This window comes from Rattus norvegicus, chromosome 7 (genome assembly GCF_021556685.1).
Source record: "Rattus norvegicus strain SHRSP/BbbUtx chromosome 7, alternate assembly SHRSP_T2T, whole genome shotgun sequence".
NCBI lineage: Eukaryota > Metazoa > Chordata > Mammalia > Rodentia > Muridae > Rattus > Rattus norvegicus.
In genome coordinates, this window is record NC_141540.1 from 22,670,906 (window position 1) to 22,696,670 (window position 25,765).

Sequence of the window (25,765 nt, forward strand, 5' to 3'; positions counted from 1 at the left end):
ACATATACTGCTTTTCCAAACTTTTCTTTAATGTTGGCAGTCATGGTGATGGTAGAAGTAAGGTTCTGCTAGGAATCCAAATGCAGTTTCTCCTGCTTGCACAGCACACACTTTACTGACTGAAACATATCTGTGCATATGACATTTTGTGGTGACACAACATTGTGATAGAGATGAAATCTATGGTTGCAGTTGTTAAAGGTGAGATGTTTGTGACTATGGCAGGATGATAGCAGGCATATTGTGAGCATAAATGGAACTGTTCAGTATATTGATCATGGATCATGGATCTGAGAGTTACACACACACACACACACACACACACACACACACACACACAAAGAGAAGTGGAGGCAAACAGAGACACAGAGAGATATTGAGACAGAGAGTCAGCCAGGCATAAAAGCATATCCCTGCAATCCCAGCACTTCAGAGGCTGAGATAGGGGAATTTTGAGTTGGATGGTAGCCTGAGATCCTGACTAAAATTAATAGAAAGCTAGTTAGTCAATCAGTCCACCCATGTTGCCTCCTTGATTAAAACTTCTAACATGGGATGGAATCTAATCTCCCTTGCTCAGAGCACAAATTCCTAACAAATCCAGCTTCAGGGACCCGTTAATGACATCTTCTCTAACTTCCCCTTATTGGCCACTCTACCTACTCTGAGGCTCATTTACTGTTTCCAATTTTTCCCAGATCTTTCCAGCTACGACTGAGCTTCAAATGAAACTGACTATCGGTTCTACAGAATGCCACTAAATGGTTAAGAATGCCTCAAATATTGTTGAACCGGATAAATGAATAAACCCAAGAGATCAACTTTCAGTCCTGAAATTTCCGGTGCTCTGAACCTGGCCTTACGTTTTAGTTTTGTATTTTCCCCAATCTAGAAATAATTAATTCAGCCCTTGGTATTTAAAACTGTATTCAGGCTGACATCTTACTGTAGCTTGCTTGAGCAGGAACAAGATCTAGGAGACACAAAGGCTGAAAACTCATGTTTTCTTAAGAGTGAGTCTACATGAATCTTAACCAAGAGAAAACTACTTAGAAGCACTACCACCCTAAGAAAATGAGATGTCCCTGTAGTATCTTTCAAAGGAGGATTAGCACCTAGTTCTGGGTCTCCTACAGGTTCATTGGGTCATCTCAGAGTCAGCAGAGTGAGCCCTACGACTGAAGGACACAGAGTGTCAATAACAAACTCAATGTCACACAAAGGTGGGTAACACCTGGCGTACTTCCACTCAGGTGTTTACAGCCTTCAGCCCCATTCTTTTTCCACTTGGGATTTTGGAAGTAATGTTTATTCATGATAATAAATGTCAGAGGTGTCAAGCAGGATGCACAAACTCAAAGATGGCCTAGTTCTCCTCTGAAGTTTCTGAAAGACTGGCATAGTCAAGGCTGACAGAGCAAGAGTCCGATGACTGCACATATTTATTGAACATCTGTTCTGTAACAGGTCTTGGACTGGGGTTTCCCCCAGGTACTGTCATTTGATTGTCAAGATTGTCTAAACAACTTTCAGCACCCATGCACTTGTTGGCCCGTTTATACACAGAGAAGGACATAAACCCTTCAAGCAAGGATGCATTGGAACTCCGCACTCCCAGCCAGTCTGGCTCATAACCTGTTAGTTCCCTTGAAGACAAAAGCAGTATCAGCCCTGTGCAAACCCATGCAGATTTTGATTTTCTATTTCCTTTAGGCTGGGCCAGCATCTTGTGCACTGATCAGCACGGGCACTGCTGTTGAGGGTTACATACACAGAAGCCATACATAGTGCATGCTCTTGGTGACTAAATTCTTTTCAATGTATTTTTGCCTATACAGCTCTTCATTTCCTACTATGGCCTTGTGACCTAGAGAATATGAGTGTTCCTGCTGTACCCTTGTTTATTCTTCAGTAAGAATAAACAAGGAATCTGAGATCTAATGGGAAGGTTGAAGGCTATAGGGTTCTGTTTATTGCCAGGATTTCTGCCCACTTTGAGTAAGAGCATGGAAGGTGAACTCTACTCTGCGGGACAGCTCTGTCTATCCCTCTATATTCTGGGTCTCCTCCCTACTTCTACCCACTCCTGTGAACTGTGCCCTCTAGTCCTGTAGAATAATGACTGTTTCTTTCCTACGATAACCTTTTGTAGATCTGGATGGTGCTTTCTTAAAAACACCACGTGGGCTGGACAAAGAGTCACGTGTCTGCACTCTTTAAAGTTGACTTCATGTGCTTAGGTCTGGCTCTAAATCTCAGGTGTCATACAAGGTAATGAGACTTGCCTCCTTGTTATACAGTACCAGAAACTAATTCTGTTCAATTTTGGAAGCTGCACTCATGAATCAAGCAGCTTAGTTGGGAAGGCAAGGAACAGAAAGCTTATGTGAGGGGATCTGGTGTAGTTGCCTGGATATATACAGCCACACGTGCAGGGAATGGGTCTCAATTCACCCATGAGAAACGATTGCTCACCTGGGAAGCAAAGCCCACATGAAATAGTGCTGGCCCAGCTCCAGTGGAGCCTGTCTGACATGAAACAATCGTGGTCAGCAGGCCAGAGATATGTGTTCCTCGGAACCTGGTCTCCTGGAGACACTTGGCCACTTCCTCTCGACTTTCTGCCTACTGATTTGAACAGACCCCTTTGTTCCTTTTTCTACTAATGGGAACATCGAGACCTGATTTGGGCTTTACGGACCATGCCTCTTTTGAAAGCACTAGCAAAAATTAAGTAGAATCAGAATGGAACTCTAAGAGATGTGATCAATAACTTATAACAGGAAGAATGAACTGTGGATAATCCAGACCTCCTAGATAGTGAAAGAATCAAGGCACTAGCAATTAGAGGGGAAAGTCCCGTCAATTATAAAAAAATCCATACATTTAGGAATTCCTATCAAGTAGTTACATGGAAGAAAACATTATTTAATTAGAGGAAGGTGGTGGGCCCCTCCTCCAGGTAAAAACAGCCTGAGTAGATACAGGACCGCTGCACAGCCATTGCCCTACACAGGGACATATAATGAAGAAGGTGATAGATGGGTTAATATTGATGGAAAGAGAGTATTATATTTTTCTTTAAATTTTATAGAACACTTGGCCAGATCACATCCCCCTGCTTGCCTATTATCAAAAGGAATTATCCTACCTTTAAAAAGACGATTACATGAATTTTGGCTAAGAGAGAGTAAAAGACTAAAGATTCCTTACAGCTGGCTGTCCTGTTGTTATCCGAGAGATGATATTTAGAGATGGAGGTAAATGAGGTTTATGACCACCGTCTGGCACCAGTCCGATTCTCAGGAAAGTTTATTTCCTGTCTTGCTTTCTGTTCTGAACTTCATTTAAACTGTTAAACTTTTTCTTTGTTATGGTTTGACTGTACCCTGGCAAGGGGCCAAAAATTAGCTCCTGTTCAAGCATTGTATATAACCACTAAGCAGAAATTTAGTAAAATCGCAGCAGATTCAAATCACCCTGAGTGTGTTGTGTCTGTCTGTCATTGCACCAAACCTGTGCCTTCCTGAGTACCAGAGCCCTCCTTCTCCCACAGTGGTATCCTCTGTCTGAGTGGACCGTGGCACCAGTGGATTTAATGAAGTCTATGGCTCACTTAAACAGGATCATCTGGATTTTGGAGTTGATTAGGAGAAACAATGCACAACTGCAGAATAGGGATCCCAACAAAAGAAACGAACCCATGACCACACAAGTGCAGAATAGGTAAACATACTGCATGGCAGTTGGGTGCTCTGGGAGGCAGCAGTCTGCCAATGTTTCTGTGACTGCCATGACATTGGGAATGGAGGTCGAAGACCTAAATTCAAAGTATTCTGCTATTGTAGGCAGGAACCACAAACTGTGTTATTTGGAAAACTGGTTCAAAAAGTATTCTGCTATTGTAGGCAGGAACCACAAACTGTGTTATTTGGAAAACTGGTTCAGGGTAGGAGAAACTAGGGACGTTCTAGCCACATTTTTTTCAGTGAAGAGGGAGGGAATGACTGACTCAATGAATGAATGAATGAATTTTTGCTGTGGAACATATGATGAACTGGAGGTCTGACCCTAAGTCAGTGCTCCCTCATTTCTTCAGGGGCATTGCCCTATCCCTTTCTGGGAAGGACTTTTGGAAAGTTGCAGGAGAAGCCTCAGAGGATGTTGAAAGTCTTTCTGTCTGTCTTCTTCCAAAAGGGGAGCATCCTGCCTTGATGGTTAATTGTTGTCCTGAGGGAGATTCCTATATTGGAACTCATGATGGGGCACCTATTTCTTTTTAGAGGTGACAGATTCTCACCACATTGTTTGGAGGCAAAAGCCACCTTCCTCTCATTCCTTGAGATACTTCTCCCTCCCTCTATAGGCCCAGCGGACTTAGGATACCACCAGCATCACAGCCGCCAGGAGGTTTCACACATCTTCAGGGTCTGGTTGCAAGTCTCTGCCTCAAGGAAGGGTGGATTTTTATGACCCATGCATGGACCAGGATCAAAGGCAGTTCTGCAAACTTGGAGAGGGCCAAAGAAGACAGAATTTTAGTTTTATTAAGGACTACCAAGTTGCCAGGATCAAATTTATATTCACAGAACAGACATCCTAAATGTCTTCCTTGCACCTGGATGTATCTTGATCCAGCTGTACTGAGGATTGTGCTTTCTTTTCCTAATCCTCTGAGGTCACTGTGACTGTCCTAGGTCTGTGCTTGCATATTGCCTTCCACACAGGAGATTCTGGGCACTGTCCAATTCAGCCAGGTCTGCCCTCCTTTGGACTGAGGTATCACATTCTCAGGGGCATGGAGCTGTGCATTAATCAAAACTTTGGTTACTATAAATGTCTCAGTCATAGCTGTAATTTCTGGACGGTAGGACAGTTCACCTATGTCAGCATTCTTTCACTAGACCTTACAGCAGTACTCTCTAGAGCCTGATGCCAAAGGCCTGATGTTGTTTCCCCTGCATTCTGTGACTGGTTTAGTGACACCTGGTACAGAAGCTACCTTCTGTCCAGGCTCTTAGTGAAGCTTCATTATTTGGTACACTTAGTTTCCATCATCTAAATCATAGGAGACAGGAATGTCTCCAGAGTCCTGTTTCAGTTTTGTTGACAGCCTTCTAGAAAGGAAAAGTGCACTCCTAGATCTGCCTCCTCAGGACACCTTCATATTCCTTCCCAAGGTATTCTCAGTGACTGTTATCCAGTGCAGGACTTCACCATGGGCCAGGTCAACTGCAGCCTCAGTCCTTCCTGCCTCTTCACTGTTCAACTGTGGAGGTCAATAGGCTAGGGCCTGCACACAGAATATGGAGCCATTAGGATTTAACTCTGAAAAGAATCCAAACATGGCTGATTCCCTTCCCACGTCCCTCAAACCCACGGGGTTATGGCTGTCCATGCTGTCTATTTTAGGTGCTAGGGGCCAAGGAATCCTTTGCTCTGAATACCTTAGGAGAGATTGCTATGGTATCCTCAGGGTTAGAGCAGCTTAGCCACTGGCCTCTACTCTTTTATTCCCCCATACTTTTCTCCATTCTACAGGGCTCAGGGGCCCATCACATCACCCTGCTGTGTAGAGTGTCTACATGTATTCCTCCTGCCCCTCTGAACTTTGTTCGCTTGGGCTACTGGGCCTGCTTCCCATTAGCTGCTATCCCTGTGCCTGGTGCCTGGGGATGGTCACTAGACTCTCCACATTTGGTAGTTGAATGATTGCAAATGCCTTGAGGAAGCCTTGTGGTGGAGGTGCACACCTTTACTTCCAGCAACATAGGCAGGTGGATCCATGAGTTACTTGCCAGCCTGGTGTACTGAGGGAATTCCAGGATAGTCAGGGCTACACAGAGAAAACCTGACTTGGGAACTCCATGTTCCAAAGTGAGAAACCTCTTGTGGAGATAAAGGCAGAGTATCTGAGTACCTGGCTCTTGAACCTTGTAGCAAGGTGAACCAAGGTGACTTCAAGGACTTTGTCAGGGTAACCTGGGAGAGGCTGTCTTCGGTGTCTTGGACAGTATGAATAGAGGTTTCCTTTTAGATGGTCAAGCTCTCGGTCCTGAATCACCGAGATTCAGATGACCCTTGCAAATGCCCTGGGACAGAGCTCTCATGTACTTGTCCTGTACTTAAGCCTAAGGATTCTCAGAATCAACCCCAGCAGACTGGAAGCTCCCAACCCTAGTTAACAGCCTGCCCTAGCCCTGTCCTCAGGGTTAGGGCAGCTTAGCCACTGGCCTCTATTCTTTTATTCCCCCATACTTTTCTCCATTCTACTTCGCTCAGGGGCCCATAATGCTACTAAACTTTAAGCTCTCTGACTATCCTCTACTAAGTAACTAGTAATTCTTTTTCTTTCTCTAGGATTATATGAAATAAATTTCAATTATTTTGTAGTATTCTCTTCTTTTAAATCCCTCAGTTTATCCTCTCATCTACAGAAAAAATTGTTAAAAAAATCTATTTCTTTACATCTCACACCTCTGAGGGTTTCTCCAGGCCTGTTAGACCTGACTTATCCCTACTAACTGCCAATTGCTCAGAGAAGGGGAAAGAAGGAAACTCTAAGACCCTCAGTTTTTAGTCCCACACTTCTTTTCTGTTTAATCCCTTCCTTTGTTTGGCTCTGCTTACTCTCCTGGGGGTTGGGTTCAGAAAGGGGGAAGGGGATCCCACAGAGTGAAAGCAAATCTATTGTTGGGGCCCTAGGAGGGACCACCTCCCATCCCCTCTCTACTCTCCATCCAGAATACTCCCATAAGAAAATCAAATGATATTTCTCCCCCGAAAATGTGGGGGGCAAAAAGAGCTTAAACCCAAACATATATTAAAAAATTAAAATTTGAATCTGAATAGAAATGTATTTTCTTCTCTCCCTACCTACATAGTAAACTTTCTAAAGTTTTTTTGGGTCACTTTCTCATTGAATATAATTTTTGTATCATAATTACCTAATAAAACTCATTTTCATATTAGCCCAGGCTCTTTGCTACATTTATATGGTAATAAATGCCTTTATTGAAACAGAAGATTAAATTATACTGAAATGCTCCTTTTCATTATTGATTTTTTTTCCTCTCCTCTCTTGGTAGCCCATCTCACTCCCTCAGTGCTTGCTTTGCTGCTAGATCCCTTTTGTGCTTGTTTCTAGGAAAGGCTCACCTAGCAGGGATGGATTGGATCTGTGGAGCCCCTAATGAAAGAGTCTTTTGCCTTTGTGGGTGAAAAGGGGAGGGGGGAGAGGATTGACAGACAGATTTCTATTCTTCTGACCCCACTCCCATGCCCTGCCCCTGGGCAACCCACGATGCCCATTTGGTTTGGTTTCTATCCTGCAATGATCTCAAGATGGCTCACATTGGTGGAAAGGAATGAAGCACTTATAAAAGAGGTGCATTCTTTTCTTCCCAAGAAACATGGAAAATTATGCATAAAATAAATCCTCTGCCAATTCAGAAGCAGAAGTACCTGATTTTTTTTTTTTTGACATGCCACTTTAGGGGTAAAAACAAGGTTTCTGCTGCACACATGTGTCTAAAGCAGCTTTTGGAACACAGCACCACCCAGAGTACAACAGCTTCCATGAGGTGCCCTCTTCCTCAGTTTTTGTTGGCTGGGTCAGCATAGACTGGCAGATAGTACACTGGTCCTCGGCCACGGCAAGCCTCTGGCTGTCCAGGACAGGGCAAATGCTCAGGGGGCATGCTGTCCCTACCAAGGCAGGGGACGAAACCAGGGCATTTGAGGAAGACTTTGAATGTGAAGTGAAACTTTCATTCAGTGACATTGAGAAAACTAGACTGTGTCATTCCATGAAGTCGTTCTATCTGAAAGCTCATTAGTTGATTCCATAAGACTTTTTTGAACTTTTTTTCAATTACAAATCCCCACATCCTGTCATTGTTTTCCTTTGGTTTTTCTTTTTCCTTTAAAACTTAAATAATAACATTGGGGGTTGCATGGCAGACGGTGAACAGATGAAGGAGCTGTAAGGAATTGTCTGAAACCTCCTATGTGAGGTCACGAGCTTCTGAATACATTGCTGTGGTCCACAGAGGCTGGAGAAGAATAGAGGAGTTGCTGGATCAGCTATGGGAGACTTTAAAATTGTTTCTAGGCAGATCATTTTAGTTTTGTTTAATCAAATAAACCGTGAGTTTTCCCATGGAGTAGGGACAACTTAATAAGAAACTAATTAGTATAATGCTGGGAATACAGGCATGAACCAAACCAAGCCCCTGATTCATAGGACTTAGAGGCTTAAAGATAAAGATGAAGCAGAACAAAGTGAACCAGAAGGTAAATAACTTGCACTTTCAATGGTCATAGTTGCTACAAAGCAGAAGTATTAGCGATATTAGATATTAGATATGAAGATATTCATGGTGACAGAGCATCTACTGCAGGGTTCCTTAATCCCAGCAGTAAGTGCATGTGCAAAGGTGGTATGGAGTCCTCCACCTGAGAGAAAAGGTAAACAAAACAAAGGTTAGAAGCAACATCAAACCCCTTTAGGAAGCAGGAGAGCAAGCTATATCTGGTTGGTCAAGACTTCATTGACAGTGAGTTCACATTTTATCTCAAAGTATGACCAAATCCGATTTGTCTCTACTACCTGTTATCTCAACCAACCTTAGCAACAAAACTCTCAGATTCTAGACAGGGACATGGCTGCCTCCAGTAGAAACTACATTTCCCAGAATCCTAACTGATTTGGTTCTGCCCAATAAGATATAAACAGAAGTACTAGAAGCAAGTTGGGATAAGTGTCTTTAAAGCAGAGAGTGCATTCTTAGACTCTCCAGTTGATAGGAAGGCTGAGGAGATCTTAGGATTTTGCCCCTGAGCTGTGTTGTAGGAGAGCAGCACCAGATGCCTGTCACCATGGCACGGGACACAGAGGTTCTGGGTAGAGACCTGGCCTTCTTGAGAGAAAATTACACTTAGATTTAAATTAAACTTATTTGAGGCTTATATGCCTCATTACTAAGCCAATTCTAAATCAATGGTAACACTTAAAGACTATTTAAACAACAGTTAAAGAACTGTGTTATGACTGTTAAATTCAAATATAATTTCTGCAGTTTTTATAAGATTCCTGACTAGATACTTAGCATAAGTGTAGCGGTAAATATTAAAAAAAAAATCTCTCAACCCACACCAGTGCCGGCTCCAGCAGGTCACACGGCATCTTAATCAACAAAGCATCTCAACCCAACTTGCTACCTGTGGCCCTTTAAGGCCACACAGACCTGGGTTGTCCTTCTCCTCCTCCATCTTGGTTCTTCTCCTTTCTCACTCTCCTCTCTTCAAATCTTTGTGCCCTCCTTACTTTTTCACTGCCCAATCACAGGCCTTGCCTTATCTTGTGCCTGCCCTCATCTGCACATAGACATCAATCCACCCATAAGAACCAAACCCTGAGAATATTTGTTTACATTTTGTTTGTTTTCTCATTAGCATAGTCATTTGGTATGGTGTTGTTTGCAAAGTACATTTGATATTATAGAAGACAAAAGTCACCAATAATGAATTCTGACTGAGGGCTTCATGGTGAATGTCAAAGTGTGACCTGTGGGGAGAGGAATGATCTATCTTGTTTAAGGAAGCAGCAGCAATGAGACAGGGAAGGAGAAAAGAAGAGGAAGGGAGAGGAGGATGGAGAGGGAACGGAGAGGGAACTTGGGTGAAGCCAAACTCAGGCTTTTATATCTACTCTGTCTATACATCAATGGGTCTCTTGAGGAAAAGATCCTACACTTGGGTTACTTCCCCAGTGACCTAAAGATCTCCCACCAGACCCTACACCAAACTATCTCCTACAGTGCAATCCTTGAGAGCTAACTGAATTCATAATGGATCTTTGTGGGTAACACATATCCAGAGTAAAGCCTGTTAAGTCAGCTTTGGCTGAGTATGTCTCCATGAAGTAGTCAGTCAACCACATCCAAGAGTCATGAGATTGCCTATCTGGAGCTGTGAGGTGGACGGGTTCTCTAAAGGAAGGTCTGGGCAAGGAGTAAATGATACGCATTTCTCCAGCACTACAGGAGGATGAGGAATAATTAATAGCATGCTATGGAATAATCTACAGTCAGGAAGTCATCCTTTCCATGGATGTCCAACACCATGAACAATGGGGCTCAGAAGGCTAAATTTCTCATAGGCAAAAGAGTGAAGCTGGACCCTTTCCTCTTATCATATACCAACGTATGCAATAAAACTCAAGATGGAGATAAAACTTAGAATATGCAGGCACAAGTCTCCTTGACTTAACATTTGTCTGTAATTTCTTAAATATGGCAACAAAAGGATGAGGCAGTGGAGTGAAAAAGTAAGAGACAGCCGTTGTGGCACATGACAGTTCTCTTCAAACACATAAGAGGCAAAGGCAGGAGGCCCACTACCAGTTCGAGACAAGCCTAGTCTACTTATTGGGGCCCTGCTTAAATGAATGAATGAATGAGTTGGACTTACACCCAAATGGAAAAGTTTGTGATGTAATGTGTCTGCATACTGGAATATTATCCAGCCTTTAGGGGGGCAGAGTTTAGCCATGAGTACCTCCAGAAACAGCTTCAGTGAGACAAATCAAGTGAACAAGGTAGATCTTGGGGAGTGGGTAGGGATTTCCAGGGTAGGTCTCCATTATTGGCTAGGGCTGGGACAATTCACTTACATGAAGAGGAATTCCAAGAACCAACTGGCAAGTTCTTATCAGGCAAGAGGAAGCTGAACCTGTAATCTGGCCATAGGCTGTGTGACTTTCCTCAGAGGTTTTTTTGTGGAGTGGGGTGGGGGATTTACAGGCAGGAAAGGCTGATTGGTCATAACACAGTACCTAATTATTATATGGTGGAAAGGACTGAGTGGGACTTCTGTGCAGTGGGACCATGTAGCACTTGCAGGAAGCTTTGTGCAGTGACCAGTAGGTCAATTATCTTAAAATCACAAGAGGTATTAGTATTAGCTCATTAGTCTGCAATTTGTCTGTCAGCTCCATCAGGTCACTGGAGAAGGTCTAAACCTAGAGGGCAAGAGCAGCCTGTGTTACTCTCAGGTCAGCAGCTGATGCTGGCTGACTGCCATTAACGTGGACCTCAGCTGGAGCTATCTGCTAAACAGTCATGGATGACCTCTCCATGTGCTCACTTAGATTCCTTACAGCATCGTACTAGGTCAAAGGAGTTTTGGAAGAGTCAGGAAGATGCTATCCCTTGTCATATCACCTAGCCTTGAAAGTTACCTAAAATCCTCCTGAAGGTCACTGACTTAAAGTCAGGAGGAACCGTGACTCACAATGGTGGGTTGAAGGAAGACACTCTGGCTGAGACCCTTGGTAGCTTTTGACCAACCCTTCAGCTCCTTTCCCACTCAGCTGTCACATTGTCATATTTTGAGAGAGTAGGCAAACAAGGCAGAAGTGAACTACATCCTCTGTTATAAGAAGATGGTGTAAAAAGACGAAAATGCTACCATCCTGGGAGAAAGGGATTGCTCGTTCAGCAAAACGCACATGAGGACAGTGCAAGGTGGGTGACAGCATTGGGTGTGGCCTAGTGCTCTGTCACTAAAACTTGTCCTAATGCTCCCCTTATTTCTTAACCATAAAAGTACTTGGCCACACTTTTACTACTTTAAACTATCTTTGTGAAAGAATGGACAAGTGCACATCAAGATATGGGGTCTCTCATACACACATGCATTATCACATATCTTAAATACAAAGTAAGAAAGGAAATATGAAAATATGTTACGTTTATATTGGGCATCATCAATATTCCTAATTAAAATACAAGATCCAGTTATAAAATGGGAACTATGGAATCCAAATATTGATTTCTCTGTTGTTAAATGAATATTAATTAATCAAAGGAATGGTTATAGTCTCCTGAGAGATAACCTTGGTAAAACCGTTGCTCATAAAAAAAGAGAAAAGTATGGTATGTGTGTATGTGTGTGTGTGTGTCTGTGTGTGTGTGTGTGACAATTGGTTATAGAACAGCATTGGTTGTTGTTTCTCAGGAGCCATTTACCAAATGTTTTCTCATTTGTTTGGAAATCCAGAATTTGCTAGTGCGGTGGCTAGTGGAATGTGGGATGGTAAAACAACACCAGAAAGTTTGCTAAGGTGGAGCAGGTTGAGACCCAGAGAGTTGGTGGGCACACACCTGAGACTTAGGTGACAGATTCCTGGCCTGGAACATGTGCCACATTCCCCACATAAGGAAACCTGGCCTGTAGTCTTGTGGGCCCAGAGCAGAGTTCTCCATGCTAATGAGGTACCTAGAGGCCCTGAGGACTTAGCCAATAAGCTTCCCTTCCAGACATTCCTCCGTCCAAAAGGTATTTAATCTTGGGTCCACCCTGAGAAGTAGGGTATGGATCCATTTTCTGCCATGAATAATGAATGAACAGTTTAGAAACATGGGCTGTCTTTCATCAAGATCCACCAGGGCAGCGTGGAAAAGGCCTACAGAACCACAGCTAAGTCTCCTGTAGAAGGCTCATCTGTACTCCCAGACAACCACCACCAAGCTAAGGACAGTCACAGCAGCTAAGCTGGAAACCCTCTTCCTCCATCCCTACTCCACCACTCCTGCCCCAGGCTAGATGCTGTCCTCAGCCTGCAGGTCCTCTGACTCAGTTCTAGGCTGTTCCAAGACTCCCAGCAGCATCTGGATGTCGGAGAGTCAGAGGAACCCCGCAGCACCACCCTCATTGCAGGCCAAAGACCTCTGAACCAGCTCTGGCTTTCACACATCTCAGACTGTGCTTTCCCTCACCTGGAGCTGAGTCTTCCCTGAAACCCAGCACCCAACTGGCTATGGCTGGATAAGCACAGTCAAACCCCTCCCCAACCAAAGATGTTTTGCCTCCTGAGCTGCCATCCCTACCCTGAGGTGAGCAGAACGCAGACCAACAGTGGCATGCAGTTATTCTCTTGCCTCCTCTTCCCTATCTTGGTGTTAAAAGCATGCATCACCACATCTGACTTTATTATGTGAATTTAAGGAATCAAAATCAGGTTGTCTTCATTCTTGGAAGGCAAGCAGTCTACCAACTGAACTATCTCCCTCATCCAAGAAAAAGAATGATCTTCTTTTTAAAGTATATGACTTGAATGGTTTTTGAAAAATCATGAGGAAATACTTGCTAGAAATAAAATACCATAGCCAAAGTATTTATAAACACATGAGTCATTTAAAGAAGTTTGGAGATGCCTAGAAAACATCTATAGCATTTGCACATGATAATAAAGTAAAAACGAATATCGGAAAGGAAAGGGTTTTGACTCACCCGCGCTAGGTGGCTGAGTGGGCTGAGTCAATGAACAATTCTATTCAAGTTTTCCTCCCTAGAAGGAATGAGAGGTCCAGGTAGCTGGGATGTGATTTTTGTGTTAAAATAAAAGGTTCACAGGAGACAGGTTACCTCTTTATTGCCCAAGTTCTACCAGGCAAAAAAATAGAATAACCCAGAGTGGGGGATAAAGTATTATTTGGGGAAGCAATAATTGGCCCCAGTCATGTGGTCTGAGCTGTAGAAGTTATGAAGTGTTCTGTTTGTTCTATAGGAGCATAAATATTACAGACTGTTTTTCAAGATGAAAAATAAAAGCAAAAAAAAATTTTTCTGGTTGCCAATCATCTATCTTGGTGGCTTTTCCTTTGGCTATGATAAAAATACCCAACAAAAGCAACTTAAGGGTGCAGAGTTCAAGGTTATGTCCATAATTAGAGAAGGCTCAGCATCAGGGGCTTAGGGCAGCTGGTCACATCACAGCCGCAGTCAGGAAACAGAGAGCGAGGAAACGGGACAACGGCTCTTTTACACCTTGTCATGTGCTCTACCATTGGTGCTAGACATGATGCAAGATCACAGAATCCCCCACAGGCACCACCCATACTCGATCTCCCAGATGATTCCACATTCATCAGGTTGACAACTGAGATTAAGCATCACAACACCTCATGGAAAAGCACACCATAATCATTTCCACTCACCACCCCCACAGAAATATTAAACACAGAAATTACCAGCAATTCTACTTCTACATATATGCCAAAGAGGACCTTAAGGGTTGACAGCCGAGCTAAGCATGACGGACATAGTTTGATCCCTGAGACCCATATGGTAGAGAGAGGAAGCTAATTCCCTTTAGTTGTCTTCTGATACACACATGCACACACACCACACAGACCCAGACAAAGACGCACACAGAGTAAATAAGTAAAAACATAATTAAGATATTTGTAAACTAATGCTCATATAAAAATAGATGGAAAGATGTCAAATAGGTGTCATCCAACAAATGGACAAACAGAAATGTACTGGATCCATTCAATGGACTATTATTAATCAGCTCTTTAAAAAGAATGGATTTTTATATGAAACCACAACATGGGTAAATAAGTGATATATTAGTACAGAACAAATGTTTCATGATTTCACATGTATGAGGAACAGGCAAATCCATAAAATGTAAGCAAGTGGATCAGGAGCTCTAGAGGAGAAGCACTGAGTTACTCTTTAACTAATACAGAATCCTTATTTCTGGTGGTGCACATTTTAGGAATGATGGTGATGGTGGTTTCACAGTAGCGTTTAGTCACTTAATGTCACTGTATCCTTAAAATAGTTAACGTTGTGACATCTGTGTTTCCTGAATTTCACCACAGATCAGCTTTAACAGTCCACCTCTCTGACTTCCCTCTCTTCCATGTACTTTGTGAGAGACAGACACACCTGTTTCTTTCCTACCCACTACTGTGGTCCTGAGGCAGGCTCTGCCCACTGCAGTCATTAATTAACAAACTGAATGTAAGAACATCTAAATCCAAAATTAGGGATAGAGGTATTAGAAATATTTTGAAATATTCATGGTATTATTTTCCCTATCTCCAAGGTTAACGATCTTCATCTAAGAATCAGACTTAAGGGATTCAGAATCAGATCTTGCCCTGTAGACTCAGACAATATCTCTATTTTCCTCTGGGCCAAATTTCCCCATAAAATAGAACTATAAGAACAGTGTACCATGCTTGACCACACGTCCCAGGAGTAACATGAACCTAACTGGGCAGACCTCATTCTGTGATGAGCAGGATAAAGAGTCAGGTGACTTGTGGATGACAGCCTGGAGATCACCTGGCTCTCCCTGCCTTGGCAACTGTAGATTTTCCTTTTCTCATCCTCCTATCTTGGAAAGAAGAGAAACACTGGGTTGGATCCCTGAATTTGCTTATATGGCTAGATCTTTACTATTTTAATGATTCCCTCTATGCCTTTCCTGGGCTTCTGTATCATTTTTTTTATCCTACTGCCTACCAGCAACAGCACCCACAAGGGAGACCCAAAAATATCCTTGCTTAGTTGGTGGAGGAGCCCATCCTGGCCCAAGGGACTGAGTTTCTACAGTTGAAGAAGGGCTATAGTTAGCATGTTGACATTATATTGCAAGTAATGTAAACAGTTGGTTTTGCAATGAAGGTGTTCTGTAAATACACTGTCAGTTATGAAGAAAGAGTAGGCATGAGGATACTGTAACTGACACTTTTTATTGGTGCATGAAACCCAGCTAGAGAGACATTGGTTTGGTTGTACAGTTTGGTTTTTACCCTGGGTATATAGATCCGCAATGTAACAGAGGTTGGGGAGGGTGTTAAACTTTTCACTCTTGAAAATGTAAGCTGGAAATGTACTTGTCGGAGGGGAAGGAGCAGCCCATGGACTGTAGGGTCTTTAAAGGTGTCCTGGTGTTTACTTACTGAGCTATTACTGCCCAACTCTCACGTTAGCTGTGACAAAATAGCTCTAGATCTTTATCGATCTATCTGGAGGAAAATGATTACCCCAGTAGAGAGACACTGCTCTTTCACAATCCTATAAACTGCAAGATGGACAGTGGGTGTTCTCTACAGTGGTGATTGTATCCTACTAGGAAACATATCCCAAGTTACTCAAGAAAAAAAAACAAAACAACAACAACAGAAAAGCATGAAGTCAACAATTATCACTCCCTCCCAAACTGTGACTTAGCTCCACTCAGGCTGCTCCACCTTTGTATCCATGGTTACACTACAGACGAAGCCACAGGAAACAACTAGTATATCCATTATGCAATCAATAGAAAGAGCTAGGGTTAGCTTAGGGTTTACCGTGATCTCCTGTTATTCTTGCTTATATCTGAATGAAACCTAATTGTTTCATTTAGGTAGTTTAAATGGATTTAGTTTTTTAAATACTTAGACTCCTATTATGCTACTTGGTCTAGTAACGTGATTCTCCAGCCTTACTACTTACCCTGCTCATCACAGAGTGAGGTTTGCCCCAGTTAGAAGGCTCATGTACACCTGCATCTGATGGTCCTTTGACTCTCTCCCTAACACCAACAACTAACTTAATTTGCTTAGAGCCTTTCTGTATGGAGACCTGGAAGGTGGCCTCTGTCTAGCTGCCTTCTGAGCTGTAGCACTGTGGCTTTGATTTTGGCTCCAGTCATGTTTCTTTATGCATCCCATTTATTAATAATGTCCTTTGACTCTGTCTGGATGATTTTTAAAATTTATTTTCCTCTTTGCTTATCCACTGTCTTGTAAAACATCCTGAGCTTCTTCACAATGGGTTCAACAGTGCATTTTCCTTTAGAACAGGCCGTGAAGTTCTTAGTCCAGAATAGGCCTAAGATTGGCCCAATATGAAGACTTACGTAGATCCTTTCTCTTAGTTTAATTTCAACTGCATCCTTTGTAGGGTGCTCCACAAGCTAATAGACCAATAGACATGGGAAACCTTACAAGGTACCAACCTTAGACAAGGAACTACAGCTAGCTAAGGAAAGCTGAGAGTGAGAGAAAATAGTCCTCCTCATGACAAGAACCCTAATTGGTTATCCAATACCAGGTGGTTATCCCTGAAAACATTCATACAAATAACAGAAAACAATTCTGCTACTTGTATTTATATATTTATGTGTTTTATGTATCATATATGCATATATATGAATCATCAATGATATAACATATGATATATATATAGATATGTCTATCTATCTATCTATACATACATATGTACATACATATGACAATCTTGATTAAAGAAAAAGAGGATGTGAATTTGAGATGGACCAAGTGGGCATGTGAGGAGTTAGAAGAAGGAGAGGGGAGGGAGGGGGTGATAAAATTACATTTTAAATTAAAGTTTACATAAAAGTAGCTAGAGGCTAAGTCTTAGTCAGCATCAGAATTGACCCCAGCATTTTCCTTTCCATCCACCAGCTATGACAGATAAAAATGACTAAGAGACTATACATCCCATTTCTTTCTTGTTCCTCTTCATTTCCTACGCAAGCAGTGAGACAGCTCCTTAGGACTATGGTGTATCACTTTACAATTGCCCTGGAAAGGTCTCCTAGTAACTGACACAGAAAACTGCACCTCCACATCACAAGTAACTCTGCATCCACCCAGAAATCAAAGTTTCCCAAACCAGCCTGGTCGTGTTTCTTTTTCCCACTAGCGTGCTCTAACAAGTCAGGTTTGGGCTCACAAACCCTGCTTCTGCCACTACCTGTCGTCTTTCAAAGCCAACTACAAGATTAGAAAGTACAAGACACATGAGAAGCCTAACTACTGATACCTCCTACAAGTTCACAGTCTTCCCTCAATCCACATCCCGCTTTCATAATTTGCTATACTTACACTTCACTATAATCACTGAATCACACTATTTATCATGGAGAAAGTGTGCAGATCCAAACCAGCCAAAGTAGGAAAACACAGGACAGTCTTCCTGAGGAGGTTCCAAATGAGTTTTTCTTCTTCCTGTAAGTGCACGTGAACAACTCCGGGCACTAACGAGTAAAAATCACAGAGCACACACAGGCAAGAGAGTACATCTAAGCTTCTATTTTCAGAGTCTGAACTGGGTCTTTATTACATGCACAAGACTGACTAATTGGTAACATGATGGAAGCTGGTCTCTAGATCAACTGAACCATGTGGCTCATCGTCCCCAGCCTGGTTTACATAGTTGGTTTTCTGGAATGGTCAGACTCCACTTGGAATCACATGAGTAGCCTTTTAAATGTGGTCAGTTTCTACTGAAATACGAGACTCCCATCATGTGTGGCATAGACTACCAAGGTGAGAAAAGAAACTAGCTATCTTTTTGGATGAAGTCAAATTGCTTACCGTGTAACCTACACCTCACACTTTAAACACATAACTAACTTGAATAAGTAACTGAGTCAAAGTTAAGAGCTAAAGTTATGGGCTGGAGAGATGCCTCAGTGGTTGAGAGCACTGACTGCTCTTCCAGCGGTCCTGAGTTCAATTCCCAGGAAACACATGGTGGCTCAGAATCATCTGTAATGGGGCTCTGATGCCCTCTTCTGGTGTGTCTGAAGACAGCTACAGTGTACTCATAAAATGAATAAAGCTTTTTTTACGTTATAAAAAGAGCTAACATTATAAAACTCACACATTAAAACATAGGTGTAAATTTTCATGACATTGTATGTGGCAGTTTTCCTGTCTGTGACTCCAAAACTGCAGTATCAAAAACAAAATAGATAAACAAGACTTGACTGTATTCATGTTTAAAATAAAGTTCACTGTCAGAGCCAAAGGAAACTCCAATTCCCCTGACTCCAAGAGGCAGTCCAAATATCCAGGTATGAGCTCAGCCTGGACTACAGGAGGGTTTCTGGTGGTTAGATAATAGCCAGCATCCCTCAGGAATTGTGAAACTCATTGCTATCTATGAAAGGCAGAGAGACAAATGGCTACCTGTGGTATCTGTCAGCACACCAATGCTCACGCTGGCCTTCAGGCTCCTTCAGTATAACAAGTACCCATCCCATATTTCCCAGTCCATGCGAGCATACTAGCCCTTCCCAGCTCCTCCTCTGCCCTAAACTTTCTATAGGTACTAATTCTCTTTTTAATACTGCTATTCCTCTCTTCCTCTCTCTTCTTCCCCCCCTCACTCCCTTCCCTCCCTCCCTCTCTCCCTCCCTCCATCCCTCCCTCTCTCTGAAAAACAAAAAGAAACACCCAAAAAGATGAAAATCAAAACAAACAAAACCAAGACAAAATGGCCAAAATAAAACAGAAACTATACCAACACTGAGTTTGTTTTGTGTTGGACAACTACTCCTGAACCTGCTCTTAAGTGTGGTTGATATGCCCAGTGACACCTCACTGGAGAAACCTGAATTTCCCCTTACAAGTGGGCATTAATTGCAAATAGCGTCTTGGTTAAGTATAGGGCTGGAGAGATAGTTCAGCTGTGAAAGGCTAGGTTCACAAAGAACTATATATTTTGAGTTTTGATCTCTTTTTAAAAATCAGGCCATTAGTCCCACCATGAGGTCTCAGAGCCCCACCCTCTTTACCTCTTTAACTTTCCCTCAAATGATATCACATCAGGGATTACAACCTTAACCATGTGAATGCTGGAGAAGACAGCACTTGGTCTTCCCACCTTTCAGGGAAGCTTCCTTCTGGGCCAGCCACACCCACCCCAGGGTGCATCCTGGGCTGGCTTCCCAGCACAGTGTCTTGGGCATCAGCTCAAAGAGAAGCCCAGGAAGGACTTGCAGTGGGTCTCACATTGCTGCTGACCTCCAAGCGATGGAGAGGAGGTCAAAGAGAGGGGAAGAGCTGGACCACAAACTCTAAACGTACCGTAGGAGGACCAGAGATGAAAATGGGTATAGTGTGTGAGTCACTGAATGGACAGTTGGACAGACAGGGACAGGCTGCAACCTGCTCTGTGTCTTCAGGGCAGAGTGAGAAGGACACAATAACCTATGTGCTTACAGAGTTGATCACAAGGAGAGGAAAAGAGACACTGCTATTCATGAAGGTAGACCTCTGGGACAGATAGCAGTAATCCACTTAACTTGACCCCAGGTTTCCCAAATTTACCTAAGGACACCTATTAACCCCCTCAGGGAACCTTCTTGTAAAATTTAGTGCAATCTTCCTATTTCATCGGCTTAAATTTCCAATATTTATACCTACAACCCTGCGTGAGTATCTGCATTAGTAACAGCTGGATTCTGGAGCTTTAAGTGTCAAGAACCTCTACACCTCTAATGCCTTTCTTCCCATAAGACATAATTAAGGCTCAAACTTCCTATAGTGAGATTACCAAGCACCACTGTGGATTGACTACTAGCCACACTGTTAAATAAAGTGCTTTAAATATTTTTTTAAAAATATCAATTAAAGAAATGATGATTGACTGCCCCCTGGAGTCCACAAAATAGAAACAAATGGAGCACTATCAAATTCCTTCTATGAAGCCACAATTATGCTTATCCTAAGGCACACAAAGACCCAACAAAGAAAGAGAACTTCAGACCAAATTCCGTTATTAATATCAACCCAAAAACACTCAATAAAATTCTTGCAAGCTAAATCCAAGAACACATCAAAACGATCATCCATCTTGATCAAGTATGCTTCATCCCAGGGATGAAGGAATAGTGCAATATATGAAAATCCATCAAGGTAACCCACTATATAAACAAACTCAAAGAAAAAACAGCATGATCACTCAATTCACGGCTAAGATGCATTTGACTAAATTCAACACCCCTTCATGAATAAAGTCCTGGAAAGATCAGAAATTCAAAGCCCACACCTAAACATATTAAAAGCAATATAGAGCAAGCCAGTAGCCAACATTAAACTAAATGGAGAGAAACGTGAAGCAATCCCTCTAAAATCAGGGCCTAGACAAGACTGCCCACTGTCTCCCTACTTATTCAATATACTTCTCGAAGTCCTAGCCAGAGAAATCAGACAGTGAAATGAGCTCAAAGGGCTACAAATTGGAAGGGAAGAAGTAAATTATTAAATTTTAATGTTACTGAGTATGTTAAATCAAAAGCATATTAAAACTCCAAAGTAAACAAAACACCTGTTCAAAATCCCAAACAGAAAAGTATCGAATTCTCAAATCAGTCTTTTATCTTTGCCCTTCTGTTATCAAATTAATATAAATCTTAACACTCCCACATTAATGTCCCACTGACTTTAGAAATACATGAATTCTGTTCCTATTCCTTAACACTACCATGTTTAATGCATGTTCTCAAATAGCTGTTTCCTGAATAATACCATATAAGCCCCACTGCCATCTCGAAATTTTCAGTGGTTAATAGAAACAACACCATCTTTTATTTTCAGATATTCTACGCATACAACTCGTTTTTTCCTGATTTTGATCCAAACTCTCTTCAATCAACATACAGTAGATTCTTAATTGGTTAACATGAATTTTTCTAAGTACAACTTATTGGGAATGTGTGTATGGAAGAGGCAATACAACAGAGCACAACAGAAATGGACTTAGTCAAAACACCTACATTTATGCCTCTTACTAAGTTAATTCATAAGCAGCATGCTTACCAGAGTGTATCTCTGACAGATTGCTCTGATAATGACTAACATTGGTTAATCTCATTTTATAAAGTATAAAGTAGCATGCTGTATTTGAATTTGTTTCAATGAAGTTAGAAAAGTCGCCCCCACTAGATTTTCCTATCTTAGCTGCCTTTATTCACTGAATTGAATTGTAGTAAACTATTATGTCACATCCACTCAAAATCGATTCATGAAACATAATATTAAGGAAAAGCTAGAATACATAACTTGTTTATATGTGTGCATACATGTTAAGAAGCTAAAAATGTCAGTTAGTTTTTAAAAGATTAACTTAATAAAAACTTTAGAAATGAAAAATCGTCAAATCATGTTTTGCTTTTATCTACTTAAAGCCATATTTGCTATTTTGTTTCCTACATGAGAACTACCTTATTCCTTTGAACAGTAAATCCCCTTTGTGTTATTTCATGCTAATGAAATGGCAGGGAGTAAGATTATTAAATTTTTTCCTTCTTTCACTATCTTACAATTTCAGTTTTATTCTAAATGGAACTATTATATATGCTATGCATCTTCTGGACTATTTAGAACCTGACTTGATTTGATTTCCTAATAGACAATCTATCCATCTCTACTCAATTTTTTATTCAAAAATAAACTCAAAACAAAAAAACATTAGTTCTCTAATTTTTATAGGATTCCATTTCTCAATATCCCATTCTTGTATGGATGAATTTACAATATATTTACATTTGATGGTTCTTTTTACTGGTGTCTGTACCATAATACATGGATATATTTCAACTTAGAAGTGTAATATTTCACCAGTTAACCAGAGTATAAGTTATAATGCACCGATTCTCAGTACTGCAGGGGTACTATTAAATGTCTAGAACATTTCTGGATGTCACCAGTGAAGTAAACTTCTGGCATGTGGTAGGCAGCCAGGGATATTTCCATAACAATGGATTCTCATAACAAAGTATTACTGGGACCAAAACCTCTACAGGGATATGATGAAAAATCCTGTAATGGGTACCTCTAGAACTAAAGATCAAAATAATTGTTTGGGAGAACTTGCTTTTCATTGTTCATAATAGTGGTTTGCTTGCTTACAAAAATTAGAAAAAAAATCTCAAATGTCTTCTAAATGTATTCTGTGTACAAAAGTAAAATGAATGTTTGAGAAAAGTTTACTGAGAATGAAAATAAAGCAGTAAATATTATAGGATGCTTGATTTGGGCTTAAACTACCTGTTTCACCAGAGTAAATATAAAATCGGTTTCATCCTAATAGTGTAAACTGTATTAAAGAAAGCACACCATATCCTGGTCCTTATCCTTGAGTAGGTGGCACTCAAAACCAAGAAAGCAAAGAACTCCATTTTAATAAGACCTAATGTCTACAGTATGCTCAATATTGTTGTATTTAAAACACCCACTACTGATAAACGCTTTAGTTACTTCTTTTAAAATATGATCAAAACCACTCCACAACCAAATACTTGTAAGTCAAATTTTGATATTCAAGAAAGTGTTAAGTTTTAAACTTAAGAGATAGGGCCTTATTATGTAACTCTGGCTGGCCTGAAGCTTGCTATGAAGACCAGACTGGCTTCAAACTCATGCCTCTATTTCTTGAGTACAACAGATTTTAAACGACGTCTTATGTTGCCAAAGTTGACTTGAATTTCTAAAGGGCTCAAGTGATCCTCTTGCCTTGGCCTCTGGTCCCCACTCACCCCAATAGTTGAGATTTTCCACACATCTACATGCCCACTACTGACACTGGTGGAAAAGTATAATCTTACCCACCAATAGACTGTAATAGCATACTGAAAACAAATTGTAATAAATTTAAGGCAGATTAATTATATCTCCAAATGTGCTATGACTTAACGGGAAATATTAGAATACCAGCAATGAACTTGGAGGCTAGCACACACAAACTTTGCTATTATGTACAGTAACATATTCCATTATATTTGAATATCCACATAACAAATAGTGCTAGAAGCTGAGAATACTGTTATTAAAGATTTTAGGATAACGTTTTTGAAATGCAATTAAATCACTGTACTAGGCAAATTTCCATGTATGTCACAAATACTAGCTAATATAAAGTCTGAAGTCCTCACATTTCAAACACTAATGTAGTGAGTAACTGTCCGGTATTGTGCGATCTTAATTACTGTAATAGATAATTCACAATTGTGATTCACAATTATTGCAAATGTTTACAAAAGTCCAACTTAATTTTCACATCTGTCATAAACTGTATGAATTTCTTCCTTTACCTTTAAAGTGCAAAAAATTATAAACAAGATGCAATATACAAGGGATTTGTGACTAAATGGCCATCAACGTTTACAGTACTGATTCTGAGGCAGAGTCTTACTGTAGCCTAAGTTATCCTGGAAGCTCTAAAGCTAGCATCCTGTAGTGGGGTACAGCACGTGTCCTGTCTAGCTATCCCCTCCTTCACCCTTTCCTCAACCCAGCTAGGCCTCTGGCTCTCCCCCAGCCCATGCACACCAGAAGTTAAACACACAGCTGAGGCAAAGCTGCCTCCACCACTCAGGCACCACTGTCCACAGAGCCTGACCAATGGCAGCCTGTGAAGGCCCGCCTCCAGCCTCCCAATAACCATACTTGCTGAGTCACCCTAGACACAGCAGCTAATCCAAAAGTCCACAGGCTCTGAGGCTGCCAGCTTAGGCGCCACCTGGCAAAGGAGCCCACACTGACTCCTACCCGGAAGCTGCTCCAGACAAGGGCCTGTGCGGCAGGGTGGGGCGTGGGAGGCCGCGGGCCTGACTCAAGGCTTACTCCTCTGGGCACCTCCGCCCAAAGGCGGGAAAGGGCTGTCACAGGATGCCCAGGTCCTGCACATGGCCCACCCTGGACCAGCCCGAGGTCCCCAGGGCTCCCATTGGCCACCGGCCGACCGCCATCTTCCCGGGGCCCCTCAGTGCTTGTGTAGGCCGCAAAGTCAGCAAGGCCACGACTCCCGCCCTCCAGGCCTAACCCTTGGGGCTGTCCAGTGGGGGAACTGGACAATTCGAAGGAACCCCTTTTGCCCTCTCCCCATTTCTTTGTGCTACACCTAAAAACCGAATTTCAACCCCGTGTAAGGAATCTGCAGCTTAGGGCTGGTCTTCACTGTCACCCGGGACCTCCCCTCGACTCACCATGATGGCGGCTGGAAGTCCGGTTGAAAAATAACTCGAAGGTGGCACCACCGAAGCCATGTGGTTAGCAGCTTCTCAGGGCAGCTGCGGAGTGGCAGCCTGGCCGCCAACGGGCAAAAAGCCAAGGTGGCTGTGGAAGGAGAGCCGAGGGCCTCCAAGGCAGCTGAGCAGACTTGGCGGGAGTCTGTGAAACACTGAGGTGTGGGTGGCTCGCCCTAGGGAAAGACTGTGGGTGGCTGGCCTTGTCCTGGGCTTCAGCCAGTGGGCGGCAGCCCTCGGCCCTCGCCGGGGGGCCTGGGGACCCACGTCGCCCACCCGAGTATGTGAGGTGTACGCATGGGGCATGCGCGAGGAACAGTGCTCAGTGCAGAGCTAGGCCGGAGCCTCACAGATGTACAGACTTGCGCCACTCCCCTGCCCCCCAGAACCGTGTCTGAAGACCCTTTGAAACAAGTCCTGTGCAGAACCGTGGTCAGAGTTCTGTCAGGAAACCATTTATTCAGGTCATTCCCTCAAAATGGCGCCTGCAATACATAGGGTTATCCTGTCTGAAAAGCTCGGCGACCAAACTGAAAAGTAACAAAATGCCCGTAGAAAGAGAAAATAACAGGCCCGTCTAGAAAGAAGGCCTTGCCTGGCCTTGCCCCTTTACCCCTTTCGCCAGCCACATTTAGCAGATGAGTCCGGTTGCATATTGGAGGACATAGTCACAGACTGGCCCTTCAGCCGTCAGGACTTATGTTTTTCCTTCCGTTTTTTTCTCCCTTTCCGATGATAAGTGCCTGAATTATCAGGTACAAGGGACATACAGCAGTGAACACGCAAGGGAATATTTCTCCCCTCGTGGCACTTAAGTTGCAATGCGAGCTTTTCCTTGTAAACTTTACAGAAACCAGCTAGGCTGTGAAAATCTCATATCACAGAACCCCTTAAGCGCCTTATTCCGTCATGACTACCTTTTGTACTGAAGAAAAGTATTACGTGTTTTTCTTTTTCTTTTTCTTTTCTTTCTTTCTTTCTTTTTTTTTTTTTTTTGAACTGGCAAAACGAGAGACTTAAAATTGCCATTAATGATACAGTAATGCTGGATAAAATGATAATAACATAAAAAATAAAAAAATATTAGGGATGATGCACCCATTTAAAAGGGGGGGGGGATTCCAAGGTCCGGAAAAT

General features: G+C 42.2%; 1 long non-coding RNA gene across 1 annotated transcript in view; it reads right to left on the minus strand.

Annotated features, from left to right (window-relative positions):
• Positions 1-25,008, minus strand: part of LOC120093789 (uncharacterized) — a 106,864-nt gene extending 81,856 nt beyond the window's left edge. Inside the window, exon 1 of the long non-coding RNA XR_015624509.1 lies at positions 24,590-25,008. This is a non-coding gene — a long non-coding RNA (uncharacterized LOC120093789). The remainder of the gene's footprint in view (positions 1-24,589) is intronic.
• Between the last annotated feature and the right edge of the window lie 757 nt (positions 25,009-25,765).